This window comes from Zosterops lateralis (genome assembly GCF_965231275.1).
Source record: "Zosterops lateralis genome assembly, chromosome: 16".
Lineage (NCBI taxonomy): Eukaryota > Metazoa > Chordata > Aves > Passeriformes > Zosteropidae > Zosterops > Zosterops lateralis.
The window spans coordinates 8,868,906-8,882,564 of NC_139776.1; positions in this window are offsets into that span (position 1 = coordinate 8,868,906).

Consider the following 13,659-nt stretch of genomic DNA (forward strand, 5'->3'; position numbering starts at 1 on the left):
AATAATGCTTGGGATTACAAACTGTGAAGATCCATCCCAAATTAAAATAGTAAGTGCTCTTTCCTAACTCCTATGCAAATACGAAATTTGAGAGAATCAGATCTAGTCAGTCCGTGCTAGGAAATCACTAACAGTGTATTTTCAATTTTTTGGTCAAGCATACAGTAATTCCCTTCCTGTTTATTATGACAGAGATCATTTGTGTTTTGCTAATCCATATTACAGGCAGGAATAAGCCCCGTCCTCAATCTGTGAGGCCAAGAGCTCCATGCACCCTTCCCATAACTCATTGGTCACCCTTTAGGAGTGTAAAGCAAGGAAATCAATATGATTTATAGGTTTTGGGGCAATTCTCTGCAGATCAATTTACCTAGGATAATTCTTTTAAAAACTGACTCTGGTAAAATGTTTCCTTTTCTTTCTGTGCTCAAGAAGATAATTGGACTAAAATGTTCCCTTATGCTCCAAAAATGTGACTTTGCATGATCTAATTTTTACTTTTTTTTTTTTTTTTTTTTTTTTTTAAGCTTACCACCCCCTTCTGCTCCCATGCACTAGTGCAGAGGAACAGCACTTCTTGTCCTTCCCTGGCACAGAGGAGACAGGCAGCTCTATGCCCTACACAGCCCAAATCAGTGCTGACCCTGGAGATTTATTCCTCTGCTAGGCTGTGAGCAGGGAAACTTTCAAAAAGAAGCTATTCCAAATAGTGGGAGGTATTATGATAAGATCTCCGTCTGGCGTGCAGCAATTTGAGTACTTCTACTGCCTTGTTTATACCATTTAAAATATCTAATGAATACAATATGCTGTCCCCAAAATAATATTGCATATAAGGCCTGTAAATTTAGAGTTGAAAGTTTTATTAAAGAATTTGGCATATTACTTCTCTGTAAATATTAACTGAGTGTTCCTTAAAATGCTTTCCCAAGCTTCTACTGCACCCAACAAGAAGACAGGGGAGTACAGGTAGCCAGGATGAAGTGCCAATCCAGTGGACAAGCTTTCTCTTGTTCCACTGTATTTGGGAGATATTTTTCCACCTCTTAACAAGTGTTCACTGAAATGTTGTGTTTTTCAGGGAGCAGCAAATGCCAATAGATACCTGAGGGAAGGGGGCCCAGGAGCCAAGTGTGGCTGCAGCACGGGCAGTGATGGGTGCCAACAATGGGGTCCATTTAGAACCCCAGATGTGAGGAGCAATGAGCCCAGGTCCATCCAGGGAGCCCACTCAGGTGAGGGCAGGAGAGGGCAAAGAGCAGACCAGAGATAAACCACCAGGACCAAAGTTCACCCAGGACTCCAGCCTGGACACACAAACACCTCTAATGCAGACATGGAATGGATACCCTGAGGCTGAGCCTAAACAGAGCTCCTGGGCCATGGGCAGGGGTTGTAGGTGGGGGCCCAACTGAGGCTGCTCAGAGCAGTTAAGGACTGAATACATCCAGGGCGCTGCCAATATCTAGAAATAACTGTGGTCCAAACAAATCTATTTGTTTGCTCGAGTTTGGTGCAGGGCATGAGCAAACAGGCCGGGATAAACAGGCGCCAGCCGACAGCTTGGGCTGGAGTCCAGCCCTTCCAAGGGAGGTTCTTGTGCAACTGCAGCCTGGGGGTGGGCAGAGCTGGCAGTCAGGGGTATGACAGCTGGAGTTTGGTGCCCAGCAGTGTTTGGTGATGGGTTTGGTGCCCAGCAGAGTGCCCATGGTGACCCGACTGCCCTGCAGCCACCAGCTGTCTCTGGCCACCAGCAATTTCCTGGGCCTGGCTGGGTTCTGTTATTTATGTGACTCTTCTGACTCTACCAACTCTTGGCATAGACCAAACTGGCTCTAAGGCTTGGCTTATGGCAAGGGCTGTGCTCAGCTGGTCAGGAGTAGGGAAGGCCCAGATGGAGGAAGTTGTTCCATGAAGTTTTGAGCCTCTTTCTACTGCACACAGTCTGTGAGGAGACCCAACTTGTTTTTCTCCAAAATGAGTTGATGTCTCTTTAGAGCTCTGAATGAGATGGGTTATTTTCCTTCTGCATTGTGAGGTATCCACATTGGTCTCTTAGAACACATTTACAGAAAATAATAGGTATTTATATATATTTATAGTAACTTTTTTTTTTCCCTTTATGAAGAAATGGGAAATAATGTCTTGATTTGGGAGAAAATGATTTTGCCACCAGGCTTTGTGAGCCTCTCTCCATTCATTTCAAACGTTGCCCGTTTTAACATTAACTTCCAGAGGCGTCGTATGCCAGTACAATAGAGATCAGAAATATTGAGTGCATTACAAGTAGCAGGTTACACTTCAAAACACTTGGTTCACAGTGTTTGAGACCATTAATCATTTTTATTATTCTAAAGGACTGAAAGGGCTTAGAAACTTTGCCTAGGAAGCAGTATAGATTCTGAACAGCTGCACTACGACTCCTGCTCACATTAGGTTTTGGACAGACCATTGATTTTCAGTAAATGTTCTTGGCGGCCAGGAAGTGCTGAAACTGGCAAACTTTCTCTCACAAAGCTTTTTTTTTTCTTTTTTTTTTTTTTCGCTTCTGAAATGAGAAACATGCTGGTTATTCTGATTTAGATCATCAGTATGGCCCTGATTTACCACTATATCACACTCTTATAAAACTGGAGTATCAAGGGACCTTAGTTACAGGCCAGACAAAATCAAATGCACTGTAGGGAGCATATATACAATTTTGCAAGACTTTTTTTTTTTTTTTTTAATGTCTGTGTTAATAGGCACTGTACATGTAAACTCTTGCATTTGTCTTGTCTTTGTTGTTATGACAAATATTGACAAGGAAGATACCCAATACAACTTGGCTGCATGTGAATTCAGATTTTCAGAATGGACTGAAAAACATCACACTTACAGAAAAAGAAGCATATCCACAAACTAGCAACAAGGTATTATCATTACCTGTGCAATTTTGTCTGCGCTAAAATGACATTTGATTTGGTCTCTTTATATTTTTGCATACTTTGTTCTGCAAATGAAAATACCAGACACTGTACAGAGAGATGACAGGATACTTTATCCTGGGTTTCCTTCCTGGAAGTTACACTTTATTACTTGTAAACTGGAAAATACAACCTGCATTGTTCCCAAACCCGTGGAGCTGTTTAAGAAGAGAGGTGTCTAGAACAGGCTGTGTTTTTAAGAGAAAATAGGATTGTAGTTTGGACTTGAATGTGGGACTTTAATGCATAAGAAAATCTCAATTCAATAATAAAAATGGGCTGTGTCTGAAAATGGCATTCTAATTAAGTCTTATGAAGATTTTAGTGACAAAGGGGGTAAATAAACACCATTTGTATCTCCCTAGACAAAGCAATATCACTCTTTCTTTTATTTAACCTTTTTACTTCTCTTTTCGTGCCTCTTACAAGCTCTATTGGTTTGGTTGTTTTTTGTTTTTTTTTTTTCTGTAGAGAGGGAGAAAGTTAGGAAATTGGAAACCCTCCTGCCCTGCCAGCAGAGGTGGAAAACAAAAGCAGTCAGTTGCCAGAACCTAGAATTATGTTCTGAACGGATGCAGTATAAAGCAGCAATATTTTGATATTTTTAGTTGGACCATTTAGAATGGAAATAGAATTATATCATATTTGAAAACAGTTCTGGAAACAGAAAAGCTGCAGTCTTTGTAATTGGATTTTTCTTGAAAAAGGTTCTTATGAAGAGCACTTACAAAAAAGAAGTATTGTAGAAGGGTAAGTGAGAAGTACTGCAGGCAGAGTAATAGAAACATTCTCTATATTTGATATTTTCAGTCCTATAGAAATCTTCATGTGGAAACGCCTGGGGGAAAAAAATTCAAACAGAGCATCTGATGTGATTGGTCAAATATTCAGTATAAAAAAGGCTCCCATTTCCTTGCTCAGGAAAAATAAATTTACTGTTTGTGGGTTTTGTTTCTGAAGTCAGGCCATTACAGACAAATCTCTGTTCTTGTTTTTGGTTGGTTGGTTGGTTTTGTGTTTGGTTTTTTTGGGGGGGATTTGCCTTTTTTGTTGTTTTCCATTTTTTGTTCATTTGTTTTTGAGACAGAATAAGTTTCTAGTTTTCATGGTTTTCATGAACTCAAACCAACTCATGCTGCACGAAACAAATGAGATCTCTCAAACTCTGTAACCTATAAAATCTCTTGATTCTTGAGTGAGTGTCACAATGTGAGTGTGGAGGCAGCACTGCTGTGATTTAGTGCCCACAGGGGTGGCACAGCTGCCGAGGGTGTCAGACAACGAGCCCACTCGGGCTTATTTATAGAGACCCACACGCTTTTCATCTCCCTTTGGTATTTTTATTTCAGTGCTGTTTGAGATCCCAGCCTTCCTGCACTTTCACATGAGAAAATAGTGCCTCTCCTGATGAGCTGAGATTTTAAGAGAGGCGGAAGAGGGGAGAAGGAAGAGAAAGGCTCCCTCATTCCATCAGCTCAGCTCTGGGTTCCCAACAGGAAAACTGGGATACAGAGCTTTGCACATTTTGAACTGTGGTTTTTGTGTTTTGGTTGGGGTTTTTTAAAGACAGTCATGCTTTGGGATTGCACAGAAAACCAATTTGCTGCACAGTGCCACTTAGAAAGTGAACTCGTGTCTGGACAATTTTCCACTAGAGCCTGTCCAACTTCCCAAACTGCTTTCTTTTGTTGCTTTTGGGATGAACTTGACTTTCATCGCAGAGAGCTCTCTCCTTTGTTTTCAAAGTCTTTTTCTGCCAAGCCAAGTAACTCTCAAGCACAGTCCTCTGAAGGCACTGAAGCATGTTGAATACAGAAGAGTAATTTGTTCCCTCAGGCTGTATATGTCTTGTATTAAAAGTTACAAGATGTGAATCTGTGGCTGTGCTGAGAGCACACACTGGATTTGTTGTATGGTGAGAAGAGAACAGGTTATGGTTAATCTTGTTCATTCACCGAAGATAAGAGAGGCACTGCCCTTTCTGCTTTTTTGTTTTCTTGGGTCTGGATCAAATCCCCATCTGTCCATCAATGTGAACAATTGTGTCTGAGTCAAGTGTGCTTTGATTAAAAATGATATGGCTGGAAACACCCTTTTTACAGAGAAGAAATGAATAAGGAAATGGCCCTCCTGTGTGAGCTTTTGGGGAGAGACTGTCTGCTCAGCTCACAGGCCAGTCAAAATATGCTCTCCAGCAGGGAAATTAATAAATAGACCAGTTTCAATAGATGGAGATTTAAGGGTAGGAGACTAATGTTGTTCTAAAATTCTTTTGGGTTGGAACTTAAATCCAACCTTAATGAGGTCATAGTAGAAAATTAATTTATTTTCTATCTTCAAAACAATATCTTCTTTGTTAAACAAGAAGATTGCAGAGATTTCTTTTTCAATAATTATTTTTATATATGCTCAAAAATGTGCAAAAGCTCTGGCCCCTTTCATTTCCTGAAGACAATCAGGATAACCTTAAGTGGACCACATGAATGTATTTAACCTCATATTCTTAGGTGTTACGGAGAATTGAGAAACCTCCATTCTCTGGATTTCCTCTGTATGGGATGTCAAGAATGATATGAAAGGAGTGGTTTTGTAGTGAAAATACAAAACTGCTGAGTAACAGCAACATGAGTATTCAGGGACCTGGTTTGGACTAGTCTTTAGTGGAAGTGGTGGAAACTCCATCATTCAAAACATCAAAGTCTTATGACTGCTGAGAGTCTGACAATACCGGGTGTTTTTCTTAAATCTCCAGCTTCTGGAATTCAGCATTTCCATGTACTTTACATAAGCAAGCACACTGATGAGCTACTGGTGTTGCTACTTGTGGAGAAAGGCTCAGAAATGAGACACGGAAAGACTCGAATAGTCAAATACGAAGAAGCAACGGTTCCTGATTTGGAATATGTTTATATTTTGAATATATTTTGAATATATTTCTGCGAGTTTGCCCATCCCTCAGAAAACAAAAGCAGTGGCCTGTGAAGTGTCCACAATAGAGAAATGTCAGTGGTAAGAGGTGGTGTGGGCATCCTGGGATCCTGGCATCCTTCAGGAATTTCATGGCTCTTTGGAATCACACAGGTGTTGGGTGGGTATTTCACAGAGCTGCTGCAAGGCAGGGAAGGGGCGCAATATGAGGGTTTAATGAGTAAAGAACTGCTGAGATCCACATCTGGGGCTTGACTTTGGATCTGTCCCGAGCAGGGTAAGAATGTCACTATGTATCTAAATCACTGATTTTATGAGTGATTTCCATGTTCAGTTTCCTGCATGAAGTGTGAAAGTTCTCCTCATCAAAGAATGGGTTTATTTAAGACCAAAGGACTTGGCAATACACCCTCAAAGAATGGATAACTCTTCTGTGGCAGTCACAGCTGACCCAGGGGAAGAACAGAGGTGACTGATGAAAATGGGAACCTCTTGGCATAGGTGGTGTCTGATGGATCCACACTGTGTGCAAGCAGGTAACATTTCAGCACCTGTGTGAATCTCACTGGGATTTTGGAAGGAAATGAATGGAAGGCAAGGCAGATACTTTAGGGAAGAGTGACTTGATGGAAGTGGTGGTATAATAATGCTGAGATTATTCTACTGTGGTCAGGAAACTGTTTCTCTGTTGATCAGATCCAGATAAATCTCTGTGTGTCTCGTTGCTGCAGACCCTATAGTCACAGGTAACACCTAGCACAGTCTAATGCAGCTCTGGTACTACAAGGGCTTTCCAAGAGCCTGCAGATTCCTGGAGCTCATTTTACACACAACCTTCTCCAAAATCCACCCAGGGTGGGCCACCACATGGCCAAGGCACCATTAACTCTCTGCCAACCGTGCAAAGCACCACCTCTGTGCTGAAAGCAAAGGGTGGGTCCTGCCAGAGCATTTCATTAAAATTAAAATCCACTTACAGGTAGATTCCTAAAATTTCACCTTCCAAAGGGTCTGAGCTAGTCCTGCTGGGATACAAAGAAGTGATTCACAAAGCTATTTCTAACTTGCTGCTTAGCTGCTTAAGCCATCACATGGCAACTGCTGCCTGCACTAAATGGAAAAGAGTATTCTTTACATGCAGACACAGTTTAATGTCTTTGCCAAAGTTTTTTTTCACCTCCTCTGCTACCCTGAGCCATCACCTGCTAGTGCTTGTGGCGTGCAAATTGGAGAGTTTTCTTTATGAGTTGCACATAAAATCCACACCTCTGGTCATGCATGAGAAACTGCTGAAAGAGCCCGATACAGCCCTGAACGTGTTCCCTGTTTTATGGACAGGACCTGAAGGTTGTTTGCTTTTCAGAACTGCACCATGTGTCATGCCTGACCCTGCTGGCACTCACAGATACTAAATGACACACTCTTGGCAGGGGACGCAGCTGGCTAATTATGCATGCAGTTTACCTACAGACTGGCTTTAAAAGGAGCCCAGTTAAATGATCCAAGGGGTCAGAAGAAAAATGAAAGCATTGCTGGAGGAGTGAAATCTTTTCTACCTCCTGAGGCAAAACCCACGGTTTTCACAATGATCAGGGAAAAAACAAAGCAGAGCAGATGTGTTCTCTTTAAAAAGAAGCCTATTTTGCTCCTTATTAGTTTTGGTCATTATTACGCTTGACATTAATTTTTGATATTCTGAAAGAGGGATTCCCACGCTATTTGAATATTATTTTAATACTGCTCTTTTTCTTGTTCAATAACTGTCCACTTTCATGGTGTTATTTTTATAGAACTCGTAGTTTAGGTGAGCAAAGGTAACAGAACCTGTCTGTTCTTCTCTGTCTTGTTTGTCGAGAGTTTTCTAGTTGGGCTGATGTAACCCTAATGCCATTTGTGGGACAGAATGGGCTTCCCAAATGACTCTGTCTTCTAGTTAAAAAGGCGTTTCAAAATCAAAGTTATCTGCCTAACAAAGGGAAAATGCACTTGTCACAACTTTTCACAAATCTGAATGGCCTTCTTGAGTTTTCAGATGATCCACTAAAGGACTTTGCGTGCGCTGCTGCCAGGAACACAATGCTGAGAGCAGTGCCAGTGCCCCACAGTTTGCAAAAGCCCAGGCACAGTTTGTGGTCCCAGCTCTGCAGGCCAGTGGTTACCAGGCAGTGCAGGAGCAGCACATGGGTGTTTCCAACCTTAAAGCATTTGCCATCTCAATTTTGCTCCACAGCAGTGATGAGTTTTCTCTGGAGGCATGCCCAGCCCTTTTGGGGAATATACCTCTTGCAAAATAGGACATGAACTTAAGTTTCCTTGATTAAATCTTGTGGTATGCACACTTTGAGAGTTGCCCAGCAAATGCCTTCTGCATTTGACAGCGCGGATCCAAAGATAGCTCACGCTGCTGCTGTCTGGGCAAACTGTTTTTCCTTCTGCTGCCTATAAAATAGCTGGAAAATCTTCTTGGGGGAGAAAGATTTCTGGAAACTCCAGAGTGAGCTGAATTCCCCAAGTCATTACACTTGGTTAGTGTCTTTCACAACACTGCTAAGCCCTGGGTAATGGTATGCATAACCCCGAAAAGCAGAAACAGAAAGACAGGAAATTATGGCTGAACTAGTGTTTTTCTTAGGGCGTTAGTGCTCACTGTTGGAACAACCAGTGCCAGGTATTGTGAAACACAGTGAGAAGCCCCTTTTCACCTAAGTTTCTGTTTAAAATTCAACCAGATTATAATGAGATATGAAATTCTCCAGAAGAGGTATTCTGTAAAGGCAGGAAGGAGTGTCACTGCCTCTCTGGGAGTCTTGGGTACACCCAGGTCATGGTCCCTGCAAGTCAGCCTGTGCTGCTAATCCCACAGCTCCAGCATCACAGGGGAGTTCCCTCACCAGTGTAAGGAAAAGTCAGTTGATGTTTAAAACAATTGTGATGTGCTGTTTGAGCTTTTGAGGGTTTAGATTGTCCTCATAGCTGTGATGTTGTTCAGTGCACTTCGTGTATTTCAAATGAAGTCACATCTCATGTTCTAGAACCATACCATTAAGGCTGGTGCTTTAAAAAGAACTCCAAACACTGCAATGTTTGGGGAAAAGCTCTGCGTAGTCCAATGGGTGCTTCTCTGGTTATCTCTGTCTTGTGGGCCACTCTTAAAGCAATGCTCATTATGTGAAGCAATCGACAAAATTCCAGTCTAATTGACAAGCTTTGATACCATGAGGGTGCAACAGGACACTCAGAAGGAGTGACAAGCCCCTTGCTCATGTCTGATGCCCAGAGAGCAGAGTTTAAAACAGCCTGAGTCAGGCTGTGTCATCTTCCAAGAGCTTTCCTGAGGGATATAAAGCACAGTGGAGCAATATTTGTTGAAAGCCATGTTAAGGACTTCATGAGCTCTGTGCTTGCCCAGCCTGGTTTCTCCTCACAGCCTCGCCCCACCTGAACCTCTGCAGTCTGTGTGACTGGCCAGCCACAGCCTGGTTATTTGGGGCAGAAAACAGCAATTGCTTTGGAGGAGGGAAGCAGCAGCAGCAAAAGCAGCCCTTAAACCTTCAAAAGGGGTGAAAAAATCAAGTGCAGTTGTTGGGCAATCGCAAGGAAGGAGAAGAAGGACAGCAAATCACTTCCAAGTACATATTGACAAACATGACCTTGCAGCCTTGAATCCTCACAAATTAAAAGTGGCTTATTCCAAATTTTGACAGAGAAACGATGGAGTCTCATTGCACCATTTGCTTCAATGGTTTTTTAAGGTCTTGGCGTATCAACTCAATATTTTTATTAGAAAACAGACGAGTGTTATGTGGCCTGAGAAGCTGTACAGATGAATACCTGAGAGGAGTTTTGCACACTTTTGCCATAAGGAACAGATCAAGCCTTGCTCACGCGTGTTGTTCATTTACACCTTGCATCACACGCAGCCCAGCGCCTTCATCTCAGCTTCGTGCTAAACCCAGACAATGAGCCCGATTCACCACTGCATTCCTTTATTTTTACCTCAGGATAATTCCTTTTAAATCAGAGGACAGACTGGACTAACCCAGTGGTTTTTGTGCCAAAGAAATCAATGCTACAAGCCTTTGAGCTTCCTGACCTGCTGTTTTGCTTTAACCTTCACTTTGGGGTTTTTTATCCTAGTTGGGAATCTTGATGGGTTCATAGTTGTTGGAGGCTCCTCTGTTGTCTCAAGAGAGGCAGTTAGGTGCTAGAATTAAATACTGAATGACAGATTTGTCATAGCATGGGAAGAGCAAAACAAAACAGCTGTCTGCAGAAACCTGAAGGAGCAGGAACTAGACTGCTCTTTAAAAATAAACTTGGCATTGGAGATGGTGACTGAGATAAAGTCATAGCCAAAAATGATGAATATTTAGGATGCTCAAAAATATTCCTATGTTAGTGGTTTGCAAATGTGGGAACAATATATTCAAGCTTTATTTTCTTTAGCATGTTCTTTGGCTTGAAGTGAAGTTCAACATTCAAAATGACCATGTAATAATGGAACCATTTCAGTCAATCTCCTGTTTTTCTGTATTCAGTCAGATCCTCTGTCTCCAGTGCCAAAAATAAGTTTTTACTGATTTTTACTTTTATTAGCCTGAAAGGACAAAAACCAATGGAGGATCAGCAGACTGAGATTGAATGATACAAATCCAAGTTCACTGAATTTGCCTGTTTAAACTCATTAAGGAAGTGGGCTACCATAAATGTTGCTGAGATTCTAATTTATCCAACAAAGTAATCCATGATGAAGATGTAGGGCTGAAAGAACTCACACACACAAGCCAGACTATGGTCCTGATAATATAAATCTTATTACAGTATTTACTTGTCTATATTACGTAGGTTTTTATATGGAAAGAGAAGTGAGAAGGAGTAAATACTCCATGATGGTGTTTTCAGAGCCAAACAGATCCAAACTAGTTCTGCCTCCACTGCCACACTGGTGGGTTCTCATGTGCACACCCCACAGGAAGTGAAAATTAACTAAAAAATTAATCTTCTCCACCAAAGTGGACCTTTCTGTCCCAGGTTGAAGGAACATAGTTTGTTTGCCCCCAGGTCTGACATGGGATGGCAGGAGAAGGGACAATCAGGAACATACACCAGGGAGACGCTGTTTCTGCCATAGCCAAGAGTGAGTTACAAGAAGGCTTTGCCAGTGCTGCCATGTACACATCAGTGAATGATCACTGTGGTCACCATCCTCACTGCCTGCTGAGTTGCTCGTGGGAAAGGGGCTGTGCAAGAGTCAGTGACCATCTTCATGGGTGACTGAGGCAGGATGGGTGTGTGAGAATAAAATTTCTGCATTTGTGACTCCATTTTTGTATGCTCATAACAAAACTCCAGGCACGTTCAACAGCCTATAGGGTTTGTTTGGGGGAACACATCCCAAAGCCTGGTTTGACAGTCTTTGTGCACTGTTTGGCACTGGGGATGGTATCTCCATACTGAGAAAGAGCTGAGATGACTCCAGTTACAGCTCTGTATTTCATTTCCCAGGACCCTGTAGAAATGTTTCCCAGTTTATATGTGTGAGACAGTGTCTGCTCTGGCTATCACTCAGCTGCAGACTGAGAGGCCCAAATCCAGAGGTTAAGCTTAGCTTAAACTGTTGTAATCATCTCATTTGTGTGTCCGAAGCATCTGTTCCTGTCTTTGCTCAGTTTTCATGGCAACACGAGAATGGGTCACAGGTACACAGATTTTTCAGCTGGGAGGTACTTGGTTTGGAGGCTTTGACAGAATGTGAAAGCAGATTAGTTTCACGTAATATCACGTTTTCTTACTGGCATTTTCTGTGAGTGCGTTTATCAGGGAAGCTGCAAAAAGCTGGGAAGCTGCTCCACAGGAACTTTGAAGCAGAGCTGAGATCCAAGGTACTTCTAAATGTCAGAGCTGGAAAGTGAAATGGATGCCTGTTTGTACCTATTTCACATGTAGCTCTACTTTCTCAGCTATAGTGTAACTAAGAGAAAAGTGTCAGGATTATTATACAAGGCCTAGTCAAACCTACATGCACTTCCACCTGAAGTCATTAAGGTATGCACAAAACTTGGTTTACTCAAAATGTGCTGAAATTGTTCATTTAAGCACTCAAAAACCAGAATAGTCAAGAATGATGCTGTGACTTTACACAGACTATTTTTTGTCCCTGTGCTTGATTCAGTTAAATCAAAACGGCATCATCCTGTCCTGCTTCATCCATGGACGCTCACTGGATATTCAGGACTTTTTATGCCCTTTTAATACTTGTTAATACAGATGTTTTGTACTGCACATTATTTCAATGCTGCTGGAATATGAAAGTTCATTTATTCGTGTACATTTCTGTGGTGGTATCACCATTATACCTGAATGCTTCTCAAAATCAATTACTTCACCTTTGCCTCAATGCTGCAATAGTCAATCCTATTTACAGTAAGCAGAGAAGACAGTTACTCAGCTTCCAGAAGCCTCTGATGACTGTTTGCAGACCAACAATTCTGAACTGCATGAGTTAGACGCAGGCAGAGCTGAAGTCACACTGGGGACTGCAAAACATCCAGGCACCACACACATTCCCACAGCAGCAAATGTCAAGCCCTTGCTGAAAAGAAGGGAGGAAGCAAAAACTTCTCAGTGAAATGTGTGTGAGGTTGTTATTTTTACAGTGTTTCTAAGCTTCAGAGACATCATGCAGGTGGGTCAGGATGTCAGGACCTGAATAGCAGCACTTGAAGCTTCCTAATGTGATGAAAACCTTACACAGACCCTCAGCTCTTCCTCCTGTTTGATTCCTTCTGGCTTATGACTAGAAGAGCCTTAATTAGCTCTTGAACATGTCCTTAAACGGCAGGTGGAATTTATTCCCATTCTTTCTTTGTGTATTTCTTTTTCCCTAAGGACAAAAGGAAACAGTTCTGTCTCAGAGGATCCCCCAGCTGGTACTACTTGTGGATGATGCCCCATCTGTTCTTGCTGCTGCTGAAAACATGCAGGGCAGTGCTGACAAACACAGCTCGCACTCTGCAGTCTGAGGGAAAAGCTGGCCTGACTGTCTGGGTGAAATCTCTTTGCACTGCTCTGACAGGAGTGTATCACCACTTGGGTGGCAGCCAGTTACACACCACATCTGTGAAATCTGGGGGCTGCCTGGGCTGAAGCACTCTCGTCATTATATCATGTCCAAACTATTTGTGCATGGGAACTGATGCTGATACTTCCAGTAAAAAAAAAAAACAACGCCTTTTCTGAAGCTACGTGCAATAGCTACATGGTAAATGTCTGGAGAGTAGTTAAAACCTTCTGTATATGTGTGCACGAGTCTCTTGATATCAAAGAGATTTATGACATTTCAAATAATGTTAACAGTATAGCATGCAAGTTGTGCATGAATTAGCTACAATAAATAATAAAGCAAATTGTTAAGAGGCCTATTAGATCATCTTCTGATGCCACTCTTTAAATGTTTCATGTAGCACTTTCCCTGTGTGGTGGCTTGCTACCATCTATGAGAGCATTAGTTCACTAATCAAGCATTAGCATTAATGAGAGATATTCAATCACTCTCTGAACATGCCTAGAGGACCAAGGAGATGATGCTGGCAGATATATGTCCTTTATTTTTAAAAGCATATATAGATCTTACACAGCAATGGGTAAGGAATCATAAGAAAATAATTTAGAAACAGGTGAAGTTTAATAAGCAAATTGGACTGTCAAACCAAGGTACATCCACCCTTAGCAATGGAGCTTCTGCTTTCTGAAAACTCAGATCTCT